This window comes from Alligator mississippiensis, chromosome 4, assembly GCF_030867095.1.
Source record: "Alligator mississippiensis isolate rAllMis1 chromosome 4, rAllMis1, whole genome shotgun sequence".
In the NCBI taxonomy this organism is placed as follows: Eukaryota; Metazoa; Chordata; order Crocodylia; family Alligatoridae; genus Alligator; species Alligator mississippiensis.
In genome coordinates, this window is record NC_081827.1 from 17,037,863 (window position 1) to 17,064,926 (window position 27,064).

The following is a 27,064-nucleotide window of genomic DNA, read 5'->3' on the forward strand; positions in this document are numbered from 1 at the left end:
TGGCCTTTTCTCTGAGCGTCAGGAACTCTTGTCCTTCCAAAGTGTTGAGCCCCTGGAGAAACTTTTACTGTATCTATGAATGTGAGTTCATAGCCTGGATGAAAGTCAGGTCCCCCTCATCTCTCCCTGGGCTTCTTTTATTTTGAACTTCTTTATAAGCAGGAATTTGGACAAATGGTCTCATTCTTCAGTAAAGTTTGTCACCAAACCTAAAAAGACAAATGTCCTTCGTTTCCAAAGAGTTGAAAACTCCTTTTCAATAAATGAAATAAAGAAAAGGCCAGTTCTCTTCTTTTCTCAAAAAGTCTTAGAAGGATACAAAAACTGCTGCAAGGCAAGAAAGAGAGACAATAACAATTACTCCCTATTCATTTAACTAATGCTTATTGGAGGGGGGGAGATTCCCAGTGCAGGAGAAGAGTAATACAATTAAAGAGAAACAACCTCAGGGTCTTTGGGGTAGGAAGGAGAAAAGAAATTGTAAATGTTCTTTTCTCATGGATTGTTAAAACAAAACTAACACGTTGATGGCAAATCTGTGCCATAAAAAGTTCTGAGTTCCCTTTCCTTTAAGAGGTATGACAAAGTTTAAGAAAAGAAAAAGAAGAGAAACTCTTCCAAAGAATTGGTTTAGCAACAGAACCAGACCACCCTGTTTCAAGCAATATATATATATATATATATATATATATATATATATATATAGCTCTAGAGCTGAAAGAGGGGACCAGTTATGCTATTCCTTTTAATGGAATGAGGATTAGGCCCTACCCTTGAGCATCTGACTGGGGAGACCAAAAAGCAATGTGGCCCGTAATCTCTTGTGTGTCACAAGCAATGATATATTTTTTTTAAATGCAGTCCACTCTGAGTACTGGAATGTGCACTCGGAGTGAGCATACAGACATAGACAGAGTCCTATTTCAAAAACACACCTTGTGTTAAGGGTCTGCAAGACAGTATTTGCTTTCATTGCAGCACCTGCCAGCTTTTGCTGTGTTTAAGGATCTGTCAACAGCTTCAAAAGAAAGGGATTCCATGGCAGTGAAAATGAGGAGGGGTTTTACCTTAGGACTGACCTTTTTAAAAATCAGTTTTAGATTCCAAAGGGCACATCAGAATTTGTGTTTCAGCTCTCATATAGTTGCGTGAAACCCTTAAAATGTCTTTAATTTTTATTTTTTTGCAATTTCCATTCTCATTGTGGGTCTGGCTTTGATTCTGCCACCTTACTGATGCAATTTTTTTTTTTTTTTTACTTGGTGTGTAATCCTATTGTTTCTATTGAAACCACCCATGGAGAGGTAGTGTGGGCCCAATGCAGTAGGCACTGAACAGTGTCTTGAGACTTGGGTTCTGCTTCTGCTGGTAACCTGAAAAAAAAGTCTTCAAATCTCTCTCTTTCTGTTTCCTGTCCCACCATCTGTCTTGTCTATTTAGACTGTAAGCTTTTTGGGGTAGGGGCTGACACTAATTACTGTCTTACAGTAACCAACACATTATCAGGTCCTGACCTCAGTAGAACTCAGTGTGAATAAGGGTAGCCAAATCTGGTCCTCATTATATGCAGTAGTGTATGCTCTTATTATAATTTTATCATCTGGGGGGAAATGGAGGGTGTTTATTTAAGCAGCAACAACCACAAATTAATTCAAAATAACTTTAAGTCCTTAATAACTTCAGGCTAGTTATTGCTGCTGTTCTGAAGTCTTATTTCAAACCTTGCAGATTAAGCCTATTGCATTTTTTTTGTTTGGATGGAGTAAAGGGAACATTTAAAAGGAGGAAAAAATTCCACACAGCTTACCCCAGTCTGAAGCAGTTGCCTGTTTTTCTTGATTTGAAACACTTTAAGTGGAGCAGGGCAGGGCTAGCTATGGCAGTTTCCAGCCCATTTTTGGACTGCACATACAAAGCAGAGCTGAGAAACAGGCTTTTGCATGCATGCTTATTGGTAGTTGATCCAATCCTCTTTTTTTGTTGTTGTTGTTTGGGACATGTCTGGCTTGTGTGGGGGTTTTTTGTTTGTTTTTTTTGCTTTGTGGGTGCATGCAGGGTGTGGGGGCAGAGGCATTTGTTCAAACCTTACTTGAAGATGAGTAATAGAAAAGTAAGTAATTGTGGTGGGTAGCAAACAGAGCCCTAGGGTGATAATAGGATGCAATGAATAATCATCCCTCCATGTCATTCTTGATATAGACTTGAACTCTGCTGAAGGGGTGTTATCTGCCGAGGTCAGGATTGTGACAAAGTGTAAGTTTGAAAGGGAAATGTGCTAGTGAGAGTGATACTCGCACCCGCTGAGTGATAAGCTGCTGACAGAATGGCACACTGATGTTTGAATTGCTTTCTCTTGTGGCGGAAGTATGCCTCGGATCCCCTGGTGCATTGCCACAGCCAGCCTGTTTTGAAAGCTTACACTTACTTGCCACAGAGGTGAAAATGAAAGGATTCCTGCTGAATCAACAGTACCTTGAGTCTTGAGCCAAAGGTAAAGCAGCCTGACTGATGCGAGCTGGAAGCATTCAGTGTAGTTTTTTCCCCCCAAAAGAAGTTCATAAACAATAATCATACCCAGATGGCAGCCCATTGTTATCACTGTCATTATTAATATGTGTTTACTTAAACATTTTTCTAATGCCTTTTCATTAGGTCACTGTGTATATCTTAAATGTAGGGAACTGGGTCATGTAGGATAAAAAGTATGCATTTCTCATTTCCAAAGGAGGATAAAACAATAACAATGGCGAAAGCTCAGCATTCCACTAGTGTTTGACAAATTGGGGACACTATTTAATATATGCAGGCAGATTATTTCCGAATTCCTGTTCCTATTTGTTTCCTTCCTATAGCTGAAGTCTTAAAAGCTACAGACAGGGCCCCACATGGAGAGAATACCCTGATGAAAATACTCTGCTCTCCTCCCCCCCCAAAATCAGCCATAAAAGATGTTTTATTTAGATGCCAAAGGTTAGTCCTATATGGCTAAGAAGAGACTCTGTATAATGTGTGATCTTAAAAGAACAGTTAATGATAGGCCTTTACTGTACCACTTGGTTTGCTTTGGTTACCTTTTAAAGGTTATCTTTGCTGTGAAAAAAGTTAGAAACCTGATAGTGTTCAAGTAAAAGCACCAAGGGGATCTGACGCCTGGCATGAAGTGCGAATGTGGGATCTGATATCAGATCCCATCACACCATATTGCTGGGGCAGAGGGAGCAAAATCCTGGGTTACCCCCTGTACTGGCAAGTAACAGCCTTCTCCGTGTGCCCCACCAGCTGGGAGCCCCATCAGCACATGGTCTACTGCCCTGGCTGGGATCCTCGATCAAGGGTCTTGAAAGGCTTCTGTGTGCTCCAGAGGTTGGGCACTGGCCACATGTTCAGTTAAAGGCATAACAGAAACCAGCCACAAAGATGTTACCAATTTTTGTGCAATAACTTTGTGGGTTATTCCCCATTTTATCGCACCATTAATTGATTGAACATGTGGCCAGGTCACTACTTAAGACATCATTAACCAGTTAATTGAGCCTTAAGTATAATGTCTGTCAGAGACTTTAGGGTCAGATCCTTTTGTACCTGTAAGATGCCAAGGTGGACTTAGGTGCCTAAGTATTATCCTCTTCTACCCTGCTCAAGCCCCTTAAGAGCATTAATGTTCCAGTTTTTGTGAGGAGTCATTTTCTTAGCCGTAAGTCTTAAGTCACAAAAAGTGGGGAGGCGAAGGACACACTTTACTTTGCGTTAATTGTTTTTTCAGGACCTTGAAACTTCATTTAAATGCCTAATAGGTGGAATAGAATCTGTCTTTAAAAAAAGAGATGAGAATTTATTTTAAATTTATAGTCTTAGCAAGAGGGTCAGTTGCCCCTAAAATACCTGATGCCTTGCTCTTCTGACTTTTAATTTCAGGCCACTTTTCCATCAAGAATAAAAATCCCTGTGCTATTTCCTGATGACTTCCTGTATCTGGTCAGTACAGTGTTATCTATCTAGTCCCATATCCTGTCATTGGTAATGGCCAGGACCATCAACCTAAGAGCATACAATGCACTTTGCAGTATGATATTATAATATAACCTTTGAGAAGACATGGACAGGGTATGGACATATGGACAATTTACCACACAGAATAATGGAGGCAGGGCTTTACCAAGCCTCCGCTACTCTGTAATAATTGGCCATATGCGTGTTTTTACCCCATCCAAAATGGAAACTAAACCATATTAGGGTAGCCCTTAATAGAAGATGACTATGCTACTGTGACAGTCTTCATTTATCCTAAAAAATACATTTGTGCAAGTAGTTATTGGGGAGGAACTGACTTCCATTAAGCCCTGTTGCCTTTCATTTCGTGATGGACTGTTCTGACTTCCAGGGTCAGGTCCAGGGGTGCATCTAAAGGAGATGCAGTGGTGCAGATGCACCCTTCTTTGATTCCTGCTCCACCCAACATTTAAAACCAACTACCTGGCCACAGCAGCAGTATTATTCAGGCAACACTAATGAAGTCAATTGAGTTCAAGTCTCTTTATAATCCACTTGATGTCTGCTAATCTCTCTTCATCCCACAGATGTTAATGCTTTTGTCTTCTTTTAAATGGTCTTGGTGTTTCACTAATCAAATGCAATTTTGCTGTCTGTTAGCTACTCCTGCTAATGTTTCTCTTCTCCTGTGTCACAGCCTTATAGACATTAACTCAGGTGTAGAAATAACTGTCAGTGAAGTGTTGGATGCACTGTCAAGATGACTAAAGTTTGTTTTATGAATCTGAATCAGAGATGAACATGTAATTCTAATGACTACAGAAATAATGAAAAAACAACTTGTGTTTTTTGCCTAGTTTGTGTTTTAAAATTTAATATAACAAATTTAATGCATATTTCATAGTTATATATTTTCCCTTTGGGTTGAATCTTAAAACAAATAGCATAGCTCTAGGCCTCAATAATATTAGAAAAGCTTCTAGTTTTATTTATTTTTTAAATAGTGGTGATACATCACACCATCTGCACCCACCACTTTTCAAAATTTTAGATTCATCCGTGCATATATGTCTATATAGATGGCCCGCTCTAGATCCCCCTTTCCTACATTAAGCACACAGATTATATTTGCTTAGACAAAAATATAATTTATTGGAATAAGCCATGGGAGAACGAAGGGATATCTACCTACTCCTAGCCTGGTTGATTTGCAGATATCCTTTGCTAGAGGGAAAACAGAGACGGTCTTTTTTTTTTTTATTGCAAATTCCTAGTGAGTACCTTTTTACCAGGGTACCATGGGGAGCTTGTCTCTGTCCTCCAACTCCCTACCACACATGTGACTGGGATACAACATTCAGTCATGTTATCACAAAGTGCTTGTTCTACAAGATCTCTAGATCGTTCAGGACAGAGGATGGACATTGAATGAGGCAGAAGGCTGCAGGAAGAAAACTGATGTCTAATTGTTTTTGATGCATACTGAGAGAGAAGTTGACTGCACTCTATTTCTAGCTGTGACACAGATTTACTACATGATGTGGGGCAAGATATAATCTGAACGTGTGCATGCAAACCTATGCAACAGCTATAATTCTGTCATTTCCCACTTTGTGCTTGTCTTTGTTCTTATCTTGCATTTTATGCAATTTTATCTGTGACTGGTTTATCATTGCTTTTATGTCCCTTCAAATCAGCACAAGAGGGAACGGTAAATGAGACTAAAATGTCACCATAATAACATGCACATGTAACAACTGTCTAATGTGTTTTTTATTCCCTAGTCCAAATGGAGTGTAAGTGCTTACTGCTGCTCCCAGCTGATGTCCTTTACCTCAAGGGTAGAGGCCCATGTTTTTGTGCTTATGGTTCATGATTAGTTCCAGCAGGTGATCCCTGTTGAAGGGAATTACACACTACATAATGACTGTATTTTTGTTTCTCCAGTTCCAGACTGTGATAATTGTTCAAGTTGCGCAAGAGCCCTTGAGAAGCAACTTGGCGAATACTACGTTTTCTTGCCTATAACCTATACCCTTCTCCTGAAACCCAGCTGGGTAAGAGTGGGGTGTACAATGCATTATATGTGAGGAAAAGGGTTTTCAATGGGTCCTGAAATGTTGTCTTTGGAAATATTTAGCTGAGATGAGTAAAGTCAGGGCAGTAAACACAGAAGTGAGTAGAAATTTTGGGAGTTTCTTTTTGTTTGATTGGGTTTTTTTAATGAAAAGCTCTATATTTTCACCCAGTTGAATTGAAAAGATATGCCCATGAAATATTCTGTCTAGAGTATAATAAAAATATGAAGACGATTCAAAATGATGGGAAAATAAAGTAATTCTGTTGCTGTGTGCTTATATGCATTTATGCTGTAGGTCAGACCCTTCCCTGGAGTAAATCTGTGCAACTTGCATTACATTTCTGAAACAAATTATCCATTTTTTACCCAACTGTTTCTCACTGCTGAAGCATCATTTCAGTGTTTCATTTTTAAGGAGGCTTGAATTAAAATGAAATCTATACTCCAATAGCAGTAACAATGCTGTTCTGTATTGTTGCCCTTACACAATACAACATAATTTACCTAGTACTTTACTGAAGCCTGAGCCTTTAAAAGAGACAAGCATGGGATCAATGGGATAACACACATGAACCAAGAAATTCCTGTGTGTGTTTGTAGGATTGGTGCCTATCATTTGATGAGCATTATTTAGGACTAGATACTCTGCCTGTGTAACTAAACGCAGTTCTGTTACTTCCACTGAATTTAGCCTTTTACTTTGGCAAATAATTTGATGCTAGAGAGAAAATATACTTTTAATTTGCTTAGTATGTTGAATACATGTCCAGAGATAAATATTCCAGAACATATCTATCTCACTTTGCAACGATCATTTATAATAATGGTTTTGCTCTCTGGAGAGTTCCTGTTTTGTCTTTCTAGGAGTAGAAATGTAATGTAATAGATGTGTTTTTTGCAGTTTCTGCCTCCAATGGACTGAACAAACTGCCAGATTTCCTTAAATTACTGCTAACGTGGAATCTTAAAAAACAAAAATGTTTGTTTATTTGAAGGAATTTGGCCAGTTTGAAGGCTATGTTTAGATACAGCTATAAATGGACATTTAATTGTTTTTAAGACATTAGTATTGCATTTATTAGCTAATTGTTTGTGTTTAGCTGAGCTGTTGTCATGATATAACACTGCTTAACACCACAGATAAATGTGTCTGTTATCCCTTGAGGCCATCCATGAAAAGATATTCATTGTTTCTCAAAATTAGCTTATGTACTAGCATCCTGTAATCAGTTCTCTCAGGGCATGTCTACACATGCTATTAATTCGTTTTAAGCTTACTGCGCATTAAAATGAGGTGCAGTAAGTTTTCCCTGGGAGCACGTCTATGCATGTGCCCATGAGGAGCAGTTCATTGCCAAGCTATTGCTGCTCTTCTCTGCCCCGCTACAGCAGCCCGAGTAGCTCCAGGCTCTTTTGGTTGCCAGCCCCAGGCTGGCAGTGGCATTGGGGTGCGGCTTGGGCTCTGGATGGTGGGGGACCTGTCCCATCTTAAGGGGCATCTACTTCCCAGCCCTGCCCCCCAACTGGCTGGGGTTGGGGCTCAGAAACTACCCCTGCCCTGGGCAGCTGCCTGATTCTCAGCCCCCACTCCAATTGACTGATTGGAACGGGGGCTGGGAAGCAAGCACGTGCTCCCTGTTGCTGGGGTTGACAAAGAGCAATGCCTACATGTGCACTATTGTGCAGTAGCTACTGCATAATAAATCTACTACTTGTATCTACAGGTAGTAGGTAACTGTGCAACAGACTAATTTACTGTGCAGTAAATGCTGTGCACGTGTAGACAGTGATGCTTTATTACTCAGTAGATTAGTCTAGTGCTCAGTAAAGCATCTTATGTAGACACACCCTCAGTGTACCAGACTCATCCATTTTCTACCTCTGGCAAATCTACACCTATTCACCCTCTCAGGGTGGTAGCTTTGTCTCTGCCACATTCTTCAGCTTCTACCATATTTTCTTGCATTTAGCATGCCCTTGAACCTAACGGTCATCCTAGTTTGGGGAGAAGGGAAAAAAAATCTTACTATGGATTACAGGTAAGTACTAGATACCTGGGGTCTTTGTGACTGGGGGCTGTGCACTGGGGCCTGGGGGCCATGCGTTGGGGCCTGCTCCAATGTACCAGTACCAGTGCTGTATGCTGGGTCTGAGCCTGTTCTAGCTCTGGAGTCGCATGCAAAGTCTGGAGCCATGTGATAGATTAGACTCAGCCAGGTCTGTCCCCAGACCAACCCTGCATGTTGTTCTAATCTGGGGTTTCCCATGGGTCCAGAAATGTGGTAGTGGGGAGGGAGAGGATTAGGGAGGGAGTAGTGGTAGTGTTAATTGCCATGACTCCTAGAGCCCTGACAATTAAAACTCCTACTTCCCCTGCCCCTCCCTTCCAAATTTCTGAATGCATAGAGGCCCTCCTCTTCGTATAATGTATACCCCAATTTTCTCCAGGTGCTTTTTGGGGCAAAGTGTTTGTTATACATAAGACAATCTGGCATTCACTGAGTTGCTCCACAGCTTCTCAAGGATTCTTTCAAAATCCAACCTAGAATTCCTTGAAATTGTCAGACTACTAATTAGGACACACTTAATTGAAGGAAATGTTTTGGGTTTTTTTCTTTTTGTAAAGAGCTGTCAATTCTGTTGGGAGATGCACTGTGTCAGATCTGGATTGGTGTGATAGCAAAAATGGAGGAAGGAAAACATTTACCTTCTCAGATGGTTTGTTGTCTTCCACTTTCAGCCCCTATGTTTGTAGACGTTCTTAGGGATTTATAGCTAACCAGCTGGGAGATGGATGCAGACCCTTTTATAGGTAGCTAAGGTGAGCATAAGTTTTGGACCCACTGTGATGGAGTTACTTCTTTCTCTTTGTTAGGGCAAGCTGCCAGAAGTGTGTAAGAAAATTCTGGTTAAGTATTTAATAGTTTGATATTAATATTCCTTATTTTACTTTACTGCCTTTTCTCCCTGCTTTTTTCAGGGAAGTTTATTGAAAAACAATTAACGTTAGACCAGTTACACCTATACTTGGCTTCCAGAGATTTCACGGTCTGGTTTTCACTGCTGATGACTCAGTTTGGAAAAAAGAGGATGTGATGATTGTTAGTTAGAGAGGAAAATAGGTGGAACACGTATCTGTATCATCTGTTGACAGGCTGCTAACTCTCCACGAAATGTTCCTTCCTCCTAACATGGACCTCATATCTATCGTTTCCTTGTTGCCTTCATGCTCCATTGCTCTAATGTGCTTCATACTCTGAATTTTTCCTGCTTTACCAGTGGCAGAGAGCAGCTTCTCACCTTCTGACCAAAGCATTCTGCAGGGAGCCCATTCACTTGTGCTTAAACCTTGTTCACTTCTGTGTGTCATTTAAGGTGCCTGTGATAATATAAAAGCTTTGCATGGTCTGGTTTCCAAGCTCTCTCACTGCCATGACACTTAAGATATTGCTGTCATCCATGGGTTGAACTCTCCTTGACCAGTGTCAGGGATTTCTCAACTGAGGCATCCTGTGGTACTCTGCCAAAGCCCAAAACTAATTAATACCAGAGTAAAATTCAAGACACATGTGTTTGGTTTAGCATGTACTCTTTGTTTTTGAATTATGATTTTTTTAAGCTTATTTTCTATTCCAAACAAGATGACAATGTGATTAATATTTCTTTAAGGAACAGCTTTTTAACATTGTTATTTTGGGTAGCTTTATGTTAGTGATGTTTTTAATTTGGTAAACATTGATATAGTTTCTCCAATAAAAGACATTTTGTAGAATAGTAATATTATAATATCCATGGCTAAGTACAGGCATTCCAGAAGCCTGAGGCGGAAGCACTCTAACTTTTTTGAGCTTTACTCTTAAGCATCCAAAGTTAGATCAAGAGCCAGCAGAACATGTTAGCCCTTGGGGGCTAGGGGGAGGGTCGGAGACTGCCTGTACACCCTGAGTCCAGCAGACAGGGGTGGCTCTTGCACACCTCCCTGCTTGCACTGTGGGTTCCCTGGGCTGCCAAAGACTCCCAAACAGAGCTGAATGGCCAAGCCACTCCTGATTGGCTGTGATGTCCTCACCAGCTGCCCATCTGGACCTGATATGGTAGCACCTCATCATAGCATACACCATCTTGGGCACAAGCCATCAGCCAGCCACCCTACATATGGCCACCCAGTGAACTCTGCACCCACTGTGTGTGTGTGTGTGCATATGTGTGTTTTGGATGCCTGGGTCCCGTGTGTGTGCACACACATGTCCTGGATGCCTGTATTCCCCTCCTGCTGATGCTGCTGGCCCTGGCCCTGCACAGGGGCAGGCTCTCTGGATCTGTGAAGGCGTGGCCAAGTAGTTCTTCATCTTCATAGACCTGGAGCCCTCCCCAAATGAGTAGTAGGGCTGGAGGGCTTCAAGTGACACTGGTCCATGGGTCTCCAGCCCTGGGCTTCTCTGGCCCTGCATTCCAGGCAGTACTGCCCACACCCCAAGCTGGCCAGGCACCATTCCCCTTTCCCTCTCCCTCTCCAACTCCCCCCAGGGGCTCTCACCTGGGCTGCAGAGAGGATGTAGCCTGAGGAAGAGATCTGCCATGTTTTAATCAAATGTTAAAGCTGCAATACTTTTAGTGTGTTTATCAAACAAAACCCGAGGAAGGTTGCCTGCTCTGGAACTGGGAACCTTTTCAGGCAACAGTCAGCGAGTGGGGAAAGCCCCTGGCTGCACCAGGTGGTTATGGAGCGGAGGGCAAGATGGGGGCGGGCAGCCAACGGGGCTCAACTTAAACACAAAACCACGGGGCAGCGGATGAATGTTAGGCATGAAACTACTGCCCTTGGGCTTAATTAAATGTTGCAGCCACCAAACATTTTTTGTGCATAATAAAGAGAAATTGTGGAACATTACCTGCTCCAGAACTCGGACCCAAGCCTATGGGGCTGTGCTGCTCCCCTGCAGTGGGATGAATGACTGGACTGGCTTGGCCCAGTGGGCTGGGGGGTGTTTCCCCAGCCCGCCTCATTTTAAGTATTCCTGCATCCTTCAGGGACTGGCCTGGAACCTCTTTGTGGCCCTAAGCCTATGCTGGCAACTTCCAGCTGGGGTAACGAGTTGGCCCTAGAAGGTGGGAAGAGTCAGTGCTGGCCCTGGCAGTGAATCTCGGGCAGCCTGGTTCCTTTTCCCTCCCGCAGTACTGTTCCCCAGAGCGGGCCCTGCTGGATGCCTTCATGGCTTCTTGGACCATAGGTCAGGGGCTTCCATGTGTCAGATCTGTTCCAGGACTCTCCTGCTCCCCAGCATCTCCAAATCAATGCATCATGTGGAGCGTTCCCCCACAGCTGCCATCTGGCCCCACCTGCTCTGTGGGACTCTCGGGCATGTCACCCTTGAGCAGGGCTGTCCACGCCAGGGAAAGGGTAGGCGGCAGCTTGCCACACCATTCCTGCCAAGAAGGGCACCAGTCTCCCCTTCTGCTGCTTATGCTACTCAGGGTGGGGGGAGAGGGGGTTGTAGCTGCATCCCAAGTGGTCTTTGACCCTGCACATAAACACCTTATCCTGTTGCTGCAACTCTCTCAGTTCCTTACTGGTGTGGGTGATCTCCCTCAAAGTGGGTGGCTGTCTGTAGATCTTGTTTTTGGACCTTCATAGCACATTCCTGGGCCTGGATGGCTCAATCAAGTGGCACAGCAGTGTGGGTGTAAGAAATTGCTAACCTGTCCATTCCAACCCTTTATATCAAGGGTCCCATTTGTCCTCATTTTGCTAGCGCTGTCTACACGCGTCTCTGGCTGACCATCCTGGATCCAGGATTTTGGGCTCCACAACTGAGCCTCCCATGTGCAAATGTAGAGTCTGCAGACAAGGGAGACACCAAGAGACCTATGGTGAGTCCCTGTCCAGACTCTTTTCCCTGCCTGGGGCTGGAAGCTGCACAGCTGCTTACAGCCTGGCATTGACCATACTGTGTAATGCCTACAAACACATTCAGGAGGTCAGAAGTAAAGTCTCTACATGGGTATCTGCCTTAAGATGTGTAGCCAGCATGACATGGTGTGCCAATATCAAAGTGGTCAGAGCAGATTATGTGCTCCTGCATGGTCCAGGAGCCCATACTAAAAAGCTCAACACCATAGTTGCAGTGTACAGAAACTCATAATAGGATGTACAATTCGCACACACTCTCATGTATTCCCTGCACTCTAGGGCAGGGGTTCCCCAACTGTGGTATATGTACCCCTAGGGTACACAAGGCATCCCTAGAGGATACGTGGAAGAAATTGTGTAATGGTGGATTTAATTTTCATTATAATAATAATTGGCATTTAAATATTAAATTTTAAATATAAAAACGAAGCTGGTAAGGATATGCAGGCAGCTGGTAAAACTGGAAGGTGAAACGCAATAAAAAAGTTTGGGAGCCTCTGTTCTAGGGCATTAGACCAAGTGATGTAAAAAGACAAACCTTAACCGCTCCTGTGCTGCTGGGTTTTTGGGTCCATGGAGAGCCTGGCAGGCCTGGTACTGTGGCCGTGTGCATTGCACCTAATTTAGATAAGGGGTGGGGTGAATTAGAATGAAATGATCATTCAGATCAATCCAGTCTGAAATCTATTTCTACAGCATTTTATATCAAAGCCAAATGAGTGCCCCGTTGGGCACAACTTTGACAGAGAACTGTGGATCAAACTGAACAGACTGAGATCTGGATAGGGAAGCTTCAAAACAACACTGTACAAGATGAACATCTTGAACAGCCCTCTGTGTGAATGTGGTGTCCAGCAAACAGCACAGCACTGAAAGTTGCATTCTTTACAAATGCCCAGATGGGGTAGATGGATCCACATACTAAGCGATAATACCAGACAGTGGCCAGAGGGAATGGGGGTAGGGGGTTGGAAGCAGGAGGGGGCAAGAGCAAGGTCATTGGCAGTCTGGAGGCAAGGCCAGCCCAGCACTTAGGCAGACCAAATGAGCTTTGGCCCAGGACAGAGCATCACCCTTGAAGGGGGGGTGAGCAGAGTGCAGCAAAGTCCCATGGGTTGCCTAAGTCACAATGGGATCTGGTACAGAACTTCATTACAGTGCTGTAACCTACAGCACTGAAGTTTGATACCACATCTATCCAGGGATATCTTAGAGAGGCATCCACCATGTTTATAGCGCTCTATATGCCCTGCCCATCTGTTTGGTTAGGGCTGCAGAGCACTTTCTGTGTGCTTACCACGCAATAAGTGTACCTTCTGTACCTGGTCCCTGAAGCCTAACAGATTAAACCAATAAGGACACTAAGTTTAAAATCAATACAGCATTAAAGTATTAAGTTATCTCCTTTTGATTTTCTTGAGCCCCACTCACGCCCCTCCCAAAAAAATAGAGGTGTCATAGTTCTAATAAGTCTTAATTTTGATTGAAATGATATGTTTTCAATTGTTTCTTTGTTGTAGTGCTGCTGGATTTCAAATTTGGAGCTCTAAAAATAAAATATCTTAGTATGGATATTAAAAAATTGAATATAGGACCACACAGCCATTACTGGTTTGTCTACAGTTAACCATTTCATATCCTTTTGATCCCATTTGATCTCAGAGAGATAAACAGTCAGCTTTCAGTAATCTCTTTTTGATAATGTTTCCCTTAATATTCCAGTGCTAGAAGTGCCTTCATGGCAAAACTTGCAATGACAATGCTTGAATTCTGAATTAATCAGATCTCTGAGTTGGTTTTCTGTCTGGCCTTTTTCAAATAAATGTCTTGAGGGAGGTAATGTCCATAATTAAGTACAAAGAACATGTGGTTCAGCATGTATAACTCATGAAAATTATTGTGCAATATCAAAATAATCAAATAGTACGTTTTGTTTTGATCCAAGAAGAATACCTTTTTATTTCCTTTGTTCCCTTAGAGATTTATATTTCTGTGGAAATGTAAGTGATACCAAGGGCAGCAGCTTTCAAATGCAGCTATAGATAACAGTAATGGAAATAAATATTTGAAGGAATTTTGACATTTCAGCCATGCTTTGACATCAGAAGGTCTCTTGTGAGAAATAAGAATTATGCCAACAAAAATGCAGAAAACCATTGATTAGTGAATGCTGGATATAGAAATCCATAAGTCTATAAGGCATTTTTTATTAACTGATAATTAATTATAGGAACATAGTGAGCCAGATCATCAGGTGGTGTGAAGAACCATTATGCCACCTGGTCCAATTAGCTTATTAGACCAAAACAGATGTGCAATTTATTTAATAATTGTAAAACTCCTTTTCTATTAGCAACCCCAGCAATAAGGAGAAGAGAGCCAAAGCAAGACGGTAAGATGTGCAGCTTTGGGATTTAAGGGTTCACATATTCCAACACACCTTTATCTAACAGGCAGCAAAATGTCATATATCCATATTTGCAAGCCATCTTGTAAAGGTTATGGAACTGTTTTCACTGAAGTCAAAGGCAAAACACCTTCTAACAATAATGGATGAAAAATGTATATCTGGTTTTCTCTGTGTATATTTAATGTTTTCTTTCTGACATAAGGAAAACCTAAAATAAATGGTAATTTTATAGCATCAGTGAGCTTGGACAAATCACTATGAGGTTGATTCTTCTCTAACATCCCATCTGCCCTCTGCTTTCCCATCCCATCCTGCCCTCTGCTTTCAGGGCCTTCAGAAGGAATTGATAGCAGTCAGTAAAGTGAAGGATAATTTCTGCCAAGCCTCTGTAAAACTGACCCTATAACAACAAAAAATCATATTTTAAATAACATATTGAAGTCTATAATTGAATCTTGGAAAAAAAATACTGTAAAATTATGGTCTGTGGGGTTCCACATTCATGATAATACAGTGCTTCCTATACTGGAGTTGCTTGATTTACAAATTGAAAGATGCCATCTCTAAAAGGCACTTTCTCCAGATCCTCATCTGGGCTTTTATAGGAAAACTGGGTTCTTCCCATCTTCTTCATAAGCACCAATAAACAATGTTCTCTAAGCTAAATTACAGTCCCTTAAATTGAACTACTGAGGGTTATGACATTAGTAACACCCTTGTAGCCCCTTTCAGAACTAGTTAAATAGTTAGAGTAACTAGATTCCCAATCCTAAATTGCTGTCACTGTGCAAATATCATCTTGTATTTGTGCAGAGAGGAAGGAGTGCTTTTGTTTTAGATGGTTTTAGGATTTATAACTCTTGTGTAACACTGTTTCTGAATCACTGTGGCTGAATGTTTTGGGGAGGAGCATCCTTGAGGCTGAAATCTTAATATCAAACCTTTGATTTTTTTTTTTCATCTCCCTGAAAATAATCTAAATTATCTTTCAAAAAGTCCGAGGCTTTACATAATTAAGTTTTAAAACTGCCATTGTACCTAAGTTTATTGGTGCCTTGAATTATTCCAACCAAGAATCTTATATTAATAGTTGCAACATTCAAGCTTTCACTCACTAGAAAATAATGTAACCTGACTGTTGTGGTTAATGTTACACAATCTTGCCAGTCGAGCCTTGGTTTTGAAAACATAGTGGGTGGCTTAGATTCAGATCTCTCAAACCCTGAAATCTGAGGAGTTTTGGATGTATGATTCTACTTAAACCATTTTCCATCATCATCTGTGAATCAAGGTTAAAGTATTCCAACTCCTAATGTGCCTGGTTTATGCAAGTATGAAATGTTTGGCATCTACAAAAAGCTATACTAGAATAGAAAAAAAGACAAAATAAATGTGTTCTGTTCTGAGGATTACTCCTTCAATTAAACATCTAATTGTAGTACTAGCAAATTTTTTCACCATCCTTAATTTGTGGTTTACTGTAAAGAATTTATCCTGAATAGGAGCAATAGTTTGATAATGTGCTTTGCTGTACTGCACTTCATATTCCTCTTGATTTTAGGAGATACTAGTTGTATTTTAAAACTGCAAAATCTAATCTGCATTGTAGCTATTTGTGGTACACACAAATGAGGGACAACCTGTAAAACAGAGCTAACTGAAAAGCAGAATGTAATTTTATTTTTAATAGATTATTTTCACAATAAATAATATTAATAATAAAACAATTGAAACCTTTCTGATAGTAGGTTACTAACAGTGGTGGTTTCCATAGGCTATCATATGAGATTGTCTCTAAAGACAGATATGTTGCATTGAGCTTTAAAATGTATTTGTAGCCTATATTGAAATGGAGTTTGTGTTGACTGGTGTGCAAATAGATTCAGATTATAAATCCTACTGAGCCATTACTGAGGTAACCTGACCCACTGATTTCTTGAAAATAAAACATCTTCAGTGTGTTTGGGGTGCATCCTAAAACCAGAAACAAAGAAAATGCCTTACCAAGTAGTTCTTCCAAGTGTGTTCCTTTGGCAGCAACCATGGCAAAACCAGATGGTTCAGAAAACAATGTTAATCCTCCTGATTCTGTAAATAACCTACAAGGAGATACTTCTTACCAACCCTAACTAGGGATGTAAATACCAATTTAAAATATCCATTGACCCTGTTGTAATTATAATAATGATTAATCAGTACAACAACCCCCATCCTGGCCCACATGGGCCTGCTTTGGGCTGGCTGGAGGGGCACCCTTGCCCAACCCAGCACCAGTGGGGTGCTTCCAGCTCCACAAGGTGTGGCAGGGACTTGGGAGCTCCCCAGGGCCCCAACTCCCCAGAGCTCTGCCTCATGATGAGCTGGGTGGGTGGGCAGGTCCTCTTGAGGTGGGATGCACCATGGGGCTGAGCTGCAGGCTCAGAGGAGCCACTCCATGCTGGTTACTTCCACCTTGCTCCTGCTAGGCCCTGCAGCTACCATGGGTCTGGCTGGGGGGCATGCATGGGTGCCACCAGCAGCAACAGCTGCAGCAACAGAAGGCATCACATCCAGCCAGGCATGGAGATAAGGATGGGCACCGCAGGGCTGGGCTCCAACCTTTGGCAGGCATCACATGGCCTCTGATTTCCACGCTCCCCAGAGAGGGAGCTGAGTTGCTTTCCTTGCAGACAACAGAGTAGGGGGGGATGGAGTGGAGGAAGGAGGGACTAGTACTGAATAGCTAGGCTCCATGGACCCAGTTCAGCTGCTTCCAGCCTCCTGGCTACCTGCCACAGGCAGCCCAGGCTCCATGATGAGCAGTAGGGGCCTGCCTGGAGCCTGAGCTGCTCATGGGAGGTGGTGGGGAGGCTGCAGGTGGCTGCACCAGGGTCTGCAGATGTAAGCTATAGGTACTACTCCCCACCTCTCCCTTCTCACCTCCTCACTTCTCCCTCCCTCCCCCCTTCCTACCTGCCTTGCTGCCTTCCCGTTCCTGCTGGTGCACTGCACGGCTTCCCTTCCCCACTCCCCTACCAGACTGCCTATGCCATGCTAAACAATAACCAGTAAGCTATAACTGGTTATCGCTGGGCTTATTGGTTAAAGAATTCATTTTTTAGCCATTCACATCCCTAACCCTTCCTATATTAATCATAGATAACTGTGAAAGCTTATACATCTCTCTGATTCAGTTAGTCTATAAGTGAGCGTGGCAGAATTCAATTTTTATTTTAAAATAATTTTGGTAGGTAATATTGATATTTATTTTTAAACATTTGATTTTTTTTATGGATTTTAATTTTCAGGATTGTGAAAATTAAGGGTGTGGGGAGCAGACAATTTATTGATGATAAATGTAAGTACTGTAGGACTGCTGCCAGCTGAGTGGCAGAGCTGCCATCAGTCCTGGCTCTGCTTGCCCATAGCTCCCTTGTCCACTTTGTCACTTCCTTTTCCTTTGTTCCCAGTCCCCTGGGGTTTCTGGGAGTTTCAGTCCAAACTACTGCTTCCCCTGTCATCACACACTCCATCAGCCATCATTTTTCTTAGGTCCTCTTTCAATGAATTTTGATGATTAACAATGGAAATATTTTTTCATTGGTCACCGAGTGTGAATGTTTTATCAACATTTTCTGATTAAAATGAAATCTTGCCAAGTCTGTCTATAAGGTACCCTTCTATCTGGTTGTCTATATTAATTTATTTATGTCTGGCAATACTAGGCTCTGGAACTATTAGGCCTCTAAAAATAATTTCATCATGTGCTACTGTAGCGCTTGTATTCCTCAGGAGAAAAACTTTCTAAACATCTTTTCTCACTGTGAAAGTGCAGGTTCTTTGGTTTATTTTTAAATTCTCTGACTTTTATTATAGAAAAGTATAAACATGAATAGAAGTCTGACTTTCTATATGTTGTTTGTCATTTTTACAAGTCTCTGTAACACCCTTTTCTAGTCGTATCTTTTCCAGACTAACACCCCTTTCTAGTCCTCTCCTTTCCAGACTAAATAGTCAGGGGGTGTATCTACATGTACATTAGCGCACCTTTTCTAATGCACATTCAATTTAGTACTTCTGGGCACTTTTACATATTCTCTGGGGGTGGAGGAGCAGCCCTAATTAAAACACTACAGCATCTTATGTATTAGCATCCCCGCACTTAAAAATGGTGGCAGGGGCAGCACTTGAACTGAACCTTATTCAACAAGCTTTAACTTCAAGCACCCCTGCTACCATTTTCAAGTGCAGGGACACTGAGATGCAGGAGGCTGCTGGATCGCAGTAATTGTAACGCTGCAGCAGAGTCAATTAAGTGAGTTTGCTCCATTGTGCTGAAATTCCAGCACATCAGAGCAGTCTCCGCATTTCTGTACAAGCACCCTCTAATGTGAAATACTAAATTAATGTGCATTAGGCTGTGCTAATGTGTAGTAGTACATTTACATGCTTTTTAGTGATGCTTAATGCACAGTAGATTATTTTACTGCACATTAGCGTAATGTCGCCATTTTTTATACACAGTAGAAGTGTCTACTGTGCAGTAAAGTGCATGTGTAGATGCACCCAGGATCTTAAAACATTCCCTGTGTTGAGCTGTTATTTTATTGAACTGGAATACTCTTGATTTTTCTTATTTTAAAAACCAATGCTGGGATGGGGAGATTCTGATAAATGGGAGATGGATCAAAGAAGCAAATGTGAATAGTAGCAATGTACATTTTATTTTAGGGAATAGTCAGCAAGGATGAATGCATTGGCTGAGGGAACTCAAGATAGGCACATGCTATACCATTCTTCTTTTATCATTCATGTGCTTAATCTAATAAAAACAAATGCATAAAAATCTCAGGGCATGGTGCATAATGCATCATGTGACAAAATATGCTGATACCCTTAGTTATTTTCCAGTCTAAATCAGTCATTGTCATTCCCAGAATCCAGTGTGATTTCCTTTGTGTCCCTTAGTATGGTGGCATCAGTGTTTGGAGTAAATAATCATTTCAAATATTGTTAAATTATATTTTTGGTAAAATCCTTTGAGAGTCAAATGTTTGTCTCATACCATAATGATAAAATAAATGAAAGGATGGAAGTCCTTTTGTGTCTAATAGATACAAAGGATGAGGGGAGTTGGTAAAAAAAAAAAGGTTGGGGACAGAATATAAATCATTTGCTTGCTAATACATATTGGAAATGAGAGACTGAACTCTTGGCTAACACGTCAGTCTTCTATGAGTAAAGGGAGAGGCATCATTTTTCTGCAAACTAAGTTTTGTAGGCTTGACTCAGAGAACACAAAATGCTTTAATTAATGTTCAAAGGTGACCCAGTTTTATTATCCCAGCTGCCTGGACACAGGTTTGCAACCTCAGCGTTAAGCTTTTCCTTTTACTTCTGAGGTCTTCAAGGGATGGTTTTGCAATTTTTGGCTAACATTTCCCTCTTGCAAAGCTCCAAGGATTCATAATGATCATGGAGGGTAGATGCAGACATTCAAGGAAGTATGGGGAGATTACATCAAGGTAAAAATGACTAAATTGGGATGGGGGGGGTTGGGAGTAGGTGGGGTCCATGGGGGCAAGTGGGGTCTGAGGGTTGTGGGGGGAAGGCTAGGTCTGCAGGGAGAATTGGGGCAAGTGGGATTTGTGGGTGGCTTGGAGGGGTTGGGGTTGGTTGGGTCTGGGAGGGTTTGGCAGCATCAGGAGGGCTAGCGGGGTTTACGAAGGAGCTTGGAGGGATGGAAGGGCTCTCTCCTTCCGCCTCCCAATCAGGGGCTGTTTTTAGCCCACTGATCCTCTGCCTCCACCACAAACCTACTTCCCCAATCCCACCTGCCCTTCTCCCCTCTCCAATTTACTTTGATCAGCTCCTGGCCGGGCCAATGCTGGTAAAACTGGTACCAGAAGTGGCTTGCAATATTATGGGTTTTATGGTCTTGTGCAAGGGCTGGCTGGTCTATAGGGGAGGTGGTTGTCCATCTGAGAGAGAGGAAAGGAGTTGGGGGGCTAAACATATTCTCGTGCCAAGGGGGCAGGTAGGAAATGTAGAGACTCAGGGCTGGGGCCAACAGCTGGGCTTTCCCAGCCCCAGGGCTGCACTGGGAGCTATATAGAAATTCTTTCTGGATCTGATCTAAGTTAGACTACCTCAGAGGGTAGGGTTCACTTAGATTGGCTGGACATTTTTAGACTGATCTAAACTTTCTGAACTTCTGTATGGTTCACACTTAGATCCCTAGTTAGACAAATCTAAGACCAGGTACAGACATTACATATAAACCAGTATAAGTGATCAGAAAGTGGTCTAAACCTGTAACAGAACAGAAGTTCAGCACACACAGACTGTTTTAAAAATGGTGGAACCTGGTCTAGGATAGATCTGGATGGATGTTGTAACAGACTTAATTGTTTTTGGTTGTTTTAATTGGTCTGTAGAACTTCTGGACCAGATCCCATCCCAACTTAACTTAGGCTGCTGGCATCCCAGGCTGCTTTGTGGCTCTCCCTGCTAGCCCCTCCTTGCAGGGAGGTGCACTGGAACTTGGTTGCACTCAGCTGCTCTCAGCTGTCAGCTGTGGACAGGAAGGGGGAATGGGAAGGGAGCATCTGTAGTTGAGTAATTTTCTATCTTTATACAATGTCCCTTGGCATGGAAGGGCTCTCTGCAGAAGGAAGGATTGGACCCCTCTGACAAATTGCAGGTGGTTTGGGGGGCAGCAGGGAGGAATAGTTGTCATCCTGGCATCTGTGTCCCTGCATGGCAGAGCAGCAAAGTGGGGGGGAGTGGGGGAGGACTGCTCCCATCACTGTTCCATCATGCGAGGATGTGGTGCATGGAAACAATCCCTTGCACCAGTACCGGCTGGGGGCTGACTGGCTAGGGACATGATTTATGAGGACAGGCTGAGGGGACTAGGTTTATTTGGCATGCCCCTTCTGTGATTGAGGTAGGCCTTTTTTGTGGCTGAAAGGTCTGAGTTGTGAGCAGATACTTAAAATGCTGCTAGTTCAAGTCTGGGTGTGGGTAAATGATCTTAAGTCTCAATTTATTGGGGCTGGACCTGATGGTCTAATGAAATCCCTTTCAGCCCCTAACTTCTATGAATTTAGTCTAGAGAAGAGAAGACTTGGAAGAGATTCAACAGCAGCCTTCAACTACCTGAAGCGGGGTTCAAAAGAGGATGGAGCTGGACTGTTCTCAGTGGTGGCAGATGACAGAACAAGGAGCAATGGTCTCAAGCTGCAGCAAGGGAAGTTTAGATTAGATATTAGGAAAAAAATTCTCACTAGGAGGGTAGTAAAACATTGGACCAGGTTAAACAGAGAGATGGTAGAAGCTCCATTCTTGGAGGCTTTCAAGACCCGGCTAGACAAAGCTTTGGCTGGGATGATCTAATCGGGGATGTTCCTGCTTTGATTAGGGGTTTGGACTAGATGTGACCTCCTGAGGTCCCTTCCACCCTAACTTCCTATGATTCTGTGATGTGGATAGAGGGACACAGATACAGCCACAGTTAGGTAGGGGGCAGGCGTCACAGTGGGAGTGTCGCCCCCCCCCCCCACCCCCACTTGTTGCTCTGTCAGGTGGGGACATGTACTCTGGGATTTTCCCCACTCCCTGCCTGGCCGTGGCTGACAGAGAAGTGTGTGGTGGGTGACCTGACCTAATGTAGGGCACTTAAAGAATAAAGCATAAAAGTTAGATCACTTCCACCTTGGGTTTCTTGAACTTCTGTACTTAGCCAAAGTGTAAGATCTGTACCTGGGCAAACTCAGTCACATCAGCTAGTCATTTTAAAAGTATTCTGACTTCCTCCAACCTTGTAAAACATCTGTTCCTAGCTTGAGAGATCCAGATAGAAATCTGCTGTTGAGAAGAGTCTTGTACACATTGGCGATGCACAGGGGGTGCACATGCACCCCCTGAGTGTGGTGGTGCACCCCCTGTGAAAAGGCACCACTGACCCCCACCTGTCTGTGGGTGGTCCCCGATCACCACTGGCTGCTGCCAACTACTGGTCGGTCTACTCCCTGCCCCCGCCACTGCCAACAGCATTGGGGCCACCTGCGGGAGCTCCCTGCTTGCTACCACGCTTCTGCTGCCAACAGTGCCACTGCCGCCTGTGCCCCCCCTAGGCTCCAGGGGCATGCAGTGTTCATGCTTGTACAGTTGTATCCATCTGAGCAAATGACATGGATTATGCCAAAGTATTTGCCTATCACTGATGAACAGAAGAAACTTGACAATAAAAAATATATATATAGGGTTAAAAGCACTTACTTCAGTGTACATGTTTTTGACAAAAGATCGTTAGTCTGGGTAATTAAAGGGTCACAGCCAAATTGTAATATAGGAGCCAGTTCAATGACTCATAATATTGTAATTTTTTATTATGCACATAGGGTATTTATTTCACTTATTCTGTTGCTCTTGCCTGATCTAGTGTTTTACTGCACTTTTATTTTCAGTTTTTTACTTCGTAACTGTTTAGACATTTCTGTAACTAAGGCTGTTTTTAGGTGCCTAAAAATGGATGTAGGCAGCAAAGTTGGAATATACTCATCAAAGTAACCTGTTCTTCATCTCTGGATTATGTGGTTGGTCTGTAGCCATTCAAACCTATTTCATGTATGACTCAGCATTCCTGGAAGCAGCCAACTTTCCTGTCTCCTTAAAACTTGCATTAGTCTCTGAATTAACCTGCAGTGATAACTTATTAAAAACTGTGTTTACACTATGAATATCATAGCCATGATTATTATGCTTCTTTCCAAAATCGTCCTTCCAAAATCTGCCACTGTGTTCATCTCTTTGCGCATACTATCAGCATGGCAGTCTATTCTGATGCACATTTCTGTCCCTGGTAGGGCAGCCGTCGTGCTTACACACATGGTGATTCTGTGCTGTATGGATGTCTTATCAGCTCTGTGGGTAGAGGGGTTCATTTTTGTTAGCGTGATTAAGTCTGTTTTCATATTTACTTGATTATGGATCTCATACTGTTTTTGTGAAAACCAGTATAAGAAATTGCAGTGAGTTTGGTTGCAGCCCAAGTTATTGGCTCCTCTGGAGATCATTTGTGAAGGCCTTTCTTGAGGAACTGTATGTTCTCTCTCTCTCTCTCTTTCTCTCTCTCTTCTTCAAATTTCTTAATTTGTAAAAGAATCTACAGTTATAAAACTCGCAGTTCTGGAATGCATGTCTGAATTTTTTTTCCAGGGCCAGAGGCACTGCAACTATTTAACCTCTTTTTTTTATTCTTCTTGAGGATAACGTGGTCCATAAATCCATGCTTCTTTCTATCCATTGTTTTAGACTAACATCTTTTTTCTGAGCTGTTGTCTCTTGAGCATTTTAGATTCTCTTAAATGACCTTTTTCTGGAGATACTGAGTTTTTTATTATTATTCTCTTATGCTCTTTCTTTTGTCATGGAGACTGTTTTACTAAAAATGTAAAATTGTTGCTCTGGTGGTTAGAAATTTCTAGCTAGGATCTGTTTTCATCTCTGTTTTTTACTCATTGCAAGAGCTTTGAGAGAAGTTTAACCACTGTTTCTCTTCTTTAGTTTCCATATGATGAAATGAGGATAATAATTACCTGTAGTACCCCAAGGAATGGTTCAAAGATTTATATTTTATTAGGTGTCTTGTAGTAAGAGGATGAATAGCATTTTTTTTTTCTTTTTAAAGCTGCTGCTTAGTCATCATTGTTGTCAGCATCATCTGATCTCATTTAACCTTAGTATTTTTGTTCCCTCTAATTTCCTATAAGAAACTGTCATTCTTGAACTGAGCTCCTGTAACGTTGTATAATACGTGCTAATTTAATTGGATCTTACATTTGTAAGCTCCAGATGTATCCATCACTCTTAAATCTGTCACAGAAAGATTTTGTTTTAAATTTTGTCTGGCTTCATTTTTGGGCATCTCAATTCCTCCCTGTGCTTAGCCACAGCTGTGAGAAGAGAACGATACCTCTTTAATTCAGGAGATTAGGAGTTTAAGAATATTAAAGCAATGGGGACTATTAAAGCATGCGGATTCCAGAGCGTTTTGGAGGCTGAATTGCTGCCCATGTGTACAAAAGGCTACCAGAGGTCTTGTGATACCTGTGCTACTCAGCTTGAGTTGTTCAAAAATCCTGGGGAAACAAACAATTGCTCAGTTAATTTAAGTACCACATACACGTCTCTGCTTACAGACGTGGAAACCCCCCCCCCAAAATGGGGCTTTACTTTAAGCCCAGCGTGCCCCCACACCAAGTGCAGCACATGCCCAGAAGAGGTATTGCATTACTTGGACCCGGCTTGCATCAGCTTTAGATGAGTGCCAAAAGCTCCCACTGAAGCACCTGATCTACACAGATGCTGTGGAAACAGGTTGAATTAAAGTGATATGTCTTCCGGTAAAGTGATGCTTTTTTAAAGGTTTTTTTCATGTCTGTCAGCAGCCAAATGCCCAGGTCTGAGGGCCTGATCCTTCTAGCTGTTTCTCACATGAAACTCCTTTATTCATATAAATATTTCTATTAAAGGGAAATTGGGAGGATAGGGTTACCTTGAGAAAGGACTACCCATAGAGTAAATACTTGTGTGATTAGCAGTTTAGCCAGTTTAATCTTAAATTCTTTAAAAAAAAAAAAAATTCTCTGTACTGTGCAAACTTAGAAATTGCTCTGGAAACAATTTTCTGGGAGTCTCAGAATAAGCTTTTGGTCAGGCATTTAGTGCCTTATTGATATATCAGATTCTTGTAAGCATGAAGGGAAGGTGTCTCTCTGTATGTATTTCAAAGTACCCAAATTCTTGGGAGAGATGCCCTTGAAGAGCAAGCCAAAAATGAGGATTAAATCAGCTTGTGTGTTCTTGTTTCTAAAAGACCCACAATGCTAGAAGACATATGTTCATTGTCCCAGACACAGGGGAAGAACGGCAAGATGCAAAGGGTGTAGTTTAATTTAGCCACAGTTTTATTAACTTAACTCATCTAGGAGCTATCCAGAGCAATAACTCATACAGGGAAGGTCAGAAATCCTGTCCTAATTGTTTTCATATGGTGGGAAGACTGTCTGCCCGCCCCACCCCAAGTACTTCCTAACTTGTGACTGGCACCTCATAGCCCCCCTGCATCTCATTTGGAGGGTGAAAGGGCTAGGAAAGGGCCCTAACCTTATTCTGCAGCTTCTTTAGTGGATGCTTCCCCATAAACTCATCTCCAGTTCCAGGTTTTCAGGAACAACCCAACCTTCTGACCTGCTGTGAGGAAAATGAAAAAATCCTACTTAATCATGGTTAATCTTGTAATGAGAGGAAAAACTCTTTCTCAGTCCCCCAAAAAGTGTCTAGTTCAATGCCCATAGTAGAATAAAACTAATCTAACACTATGGCCCTGGATAGGCACATGGCAACTGATAATCTTGACATGTCAGGAGGCAGAGGGTTGATGTCTTCTTTCTGATGTGCAGTCCAAAAGCCTACTTGTCCACTTATTCGTTCAGTGATGGACCCTTCTTTTCTTTTGTCTCTGAACAGGCTCATGAAGTGGGCAGATGAGAACCTGATGGTGTTTAACACAGAAAAATGCAAGGTTCTCCACCTTGGGAGGAAAAACCTATAGCATGCTTATAGGCTCGGCAGTTGTACGCTGGTTAGCACTACAGATGAAAGGGACTTGGGGGTCATGATTGACCACAAGATGAACATGAGCCTTCAATGTAATTCTGCAGCTAGTAAAGCAAGCAAAACTCTGGCTTGCATTCATAAATGCTACTCAGGAAGATCCCGGGACGTCTTTCTCCCGTTGTACTCGGCCTTGGTGAGGCCGCAGCTGGAGTACTGCGTGCAGTTTTGGGCTCCACAATTCAAAAATGATGTGGAGAATCTTGATAGACTGCAGAGGAGAGCCACACACATGATGAGAGGTCAGAAAAACAGACCTTATGATGAGAGGCTGAGAGCCATGGGCCTCTTCAGGCTGGAAAAGCGCAGGCTCAGGGGTGATCTGGTGGCCACCTATAAGTTTACCAGGGTTGCTCACCAGGATCTGGGGGAACATCTGTTCATCAGAGCACCACAAGGGATACCAAGACCAAAGGGTCACAAACTCTGCTGAAACTTATTCAGGCTGGACATAAGGAAGAACTTATTTACTGTCCGAGCCCCCAAGGTTTGAAATAGACTGCCGCCAGAGGTGGTTCAAGCACCCTCTTTGAACACCTTCAAGACACATTTGGATGCTTATCTTGCTGGGATCCTATGATCCCTGCTGACTTCCTGCCCCTGGGGCAGAGGGCTGGACTCGATGAACCTCCGGGGTCCCTTCCAGCCTGAATGTCTATGAATCTATGAATTCATATGGTTGCATAGCAGAGCAGAATATATAGCATGAATCTACCCAGCAACTCAGAGGTTAAATGTCTGAAAAAGTTATGCTATGTTCCATCTAAGTACTGACTCATCTTTGCACTTAGTGTCCTCATAGTGTACTCAAGAGACAAAAAAAAAACAACCTTGTGGTTTGAAACCAAAGTGGAAAATAATTCAGAGTTTAATGGGGGTGCTGATCCCTGATTTTTTTTATTTTTTTCAGAATGATTTAAGTTTAAACCCTGAGGACATTGACACAATGCCCTTCACAAAACAGCCTTTTCTTTTTTTTTTCTGCTGTATTGCTCTAAAGATAAATGGAGTC

General features: G+C 42.3%; 1 protein-coding gene across 5 annotated transcripts in view; it reads left to right on the top strand.

Moving 5' to 3' along the window:
• The window catches only part of SEMA3D (semaphorin 3D), a 210,241-nt gene that overhangs the window by 20,553 nt on the left and 162,624 nt on the right, over positions 1-27,064 (top strand). The window contains exon 1 of one of the 5 annotated variants that reach the window (XM_059725812.1): positions 6,024-6,047. The exons of the other annotated variants lie outside the window; for them this stretch is intronic. The gene's annotated coding sequence lies outside the window, so the exon portion shown is untranslated. Of the gene's footprint in view, positions 1-6,023; positions 6,048-27,064 lie in introns of those variants that run through there. 5 annotated transcript variants of the gene reach the window in all.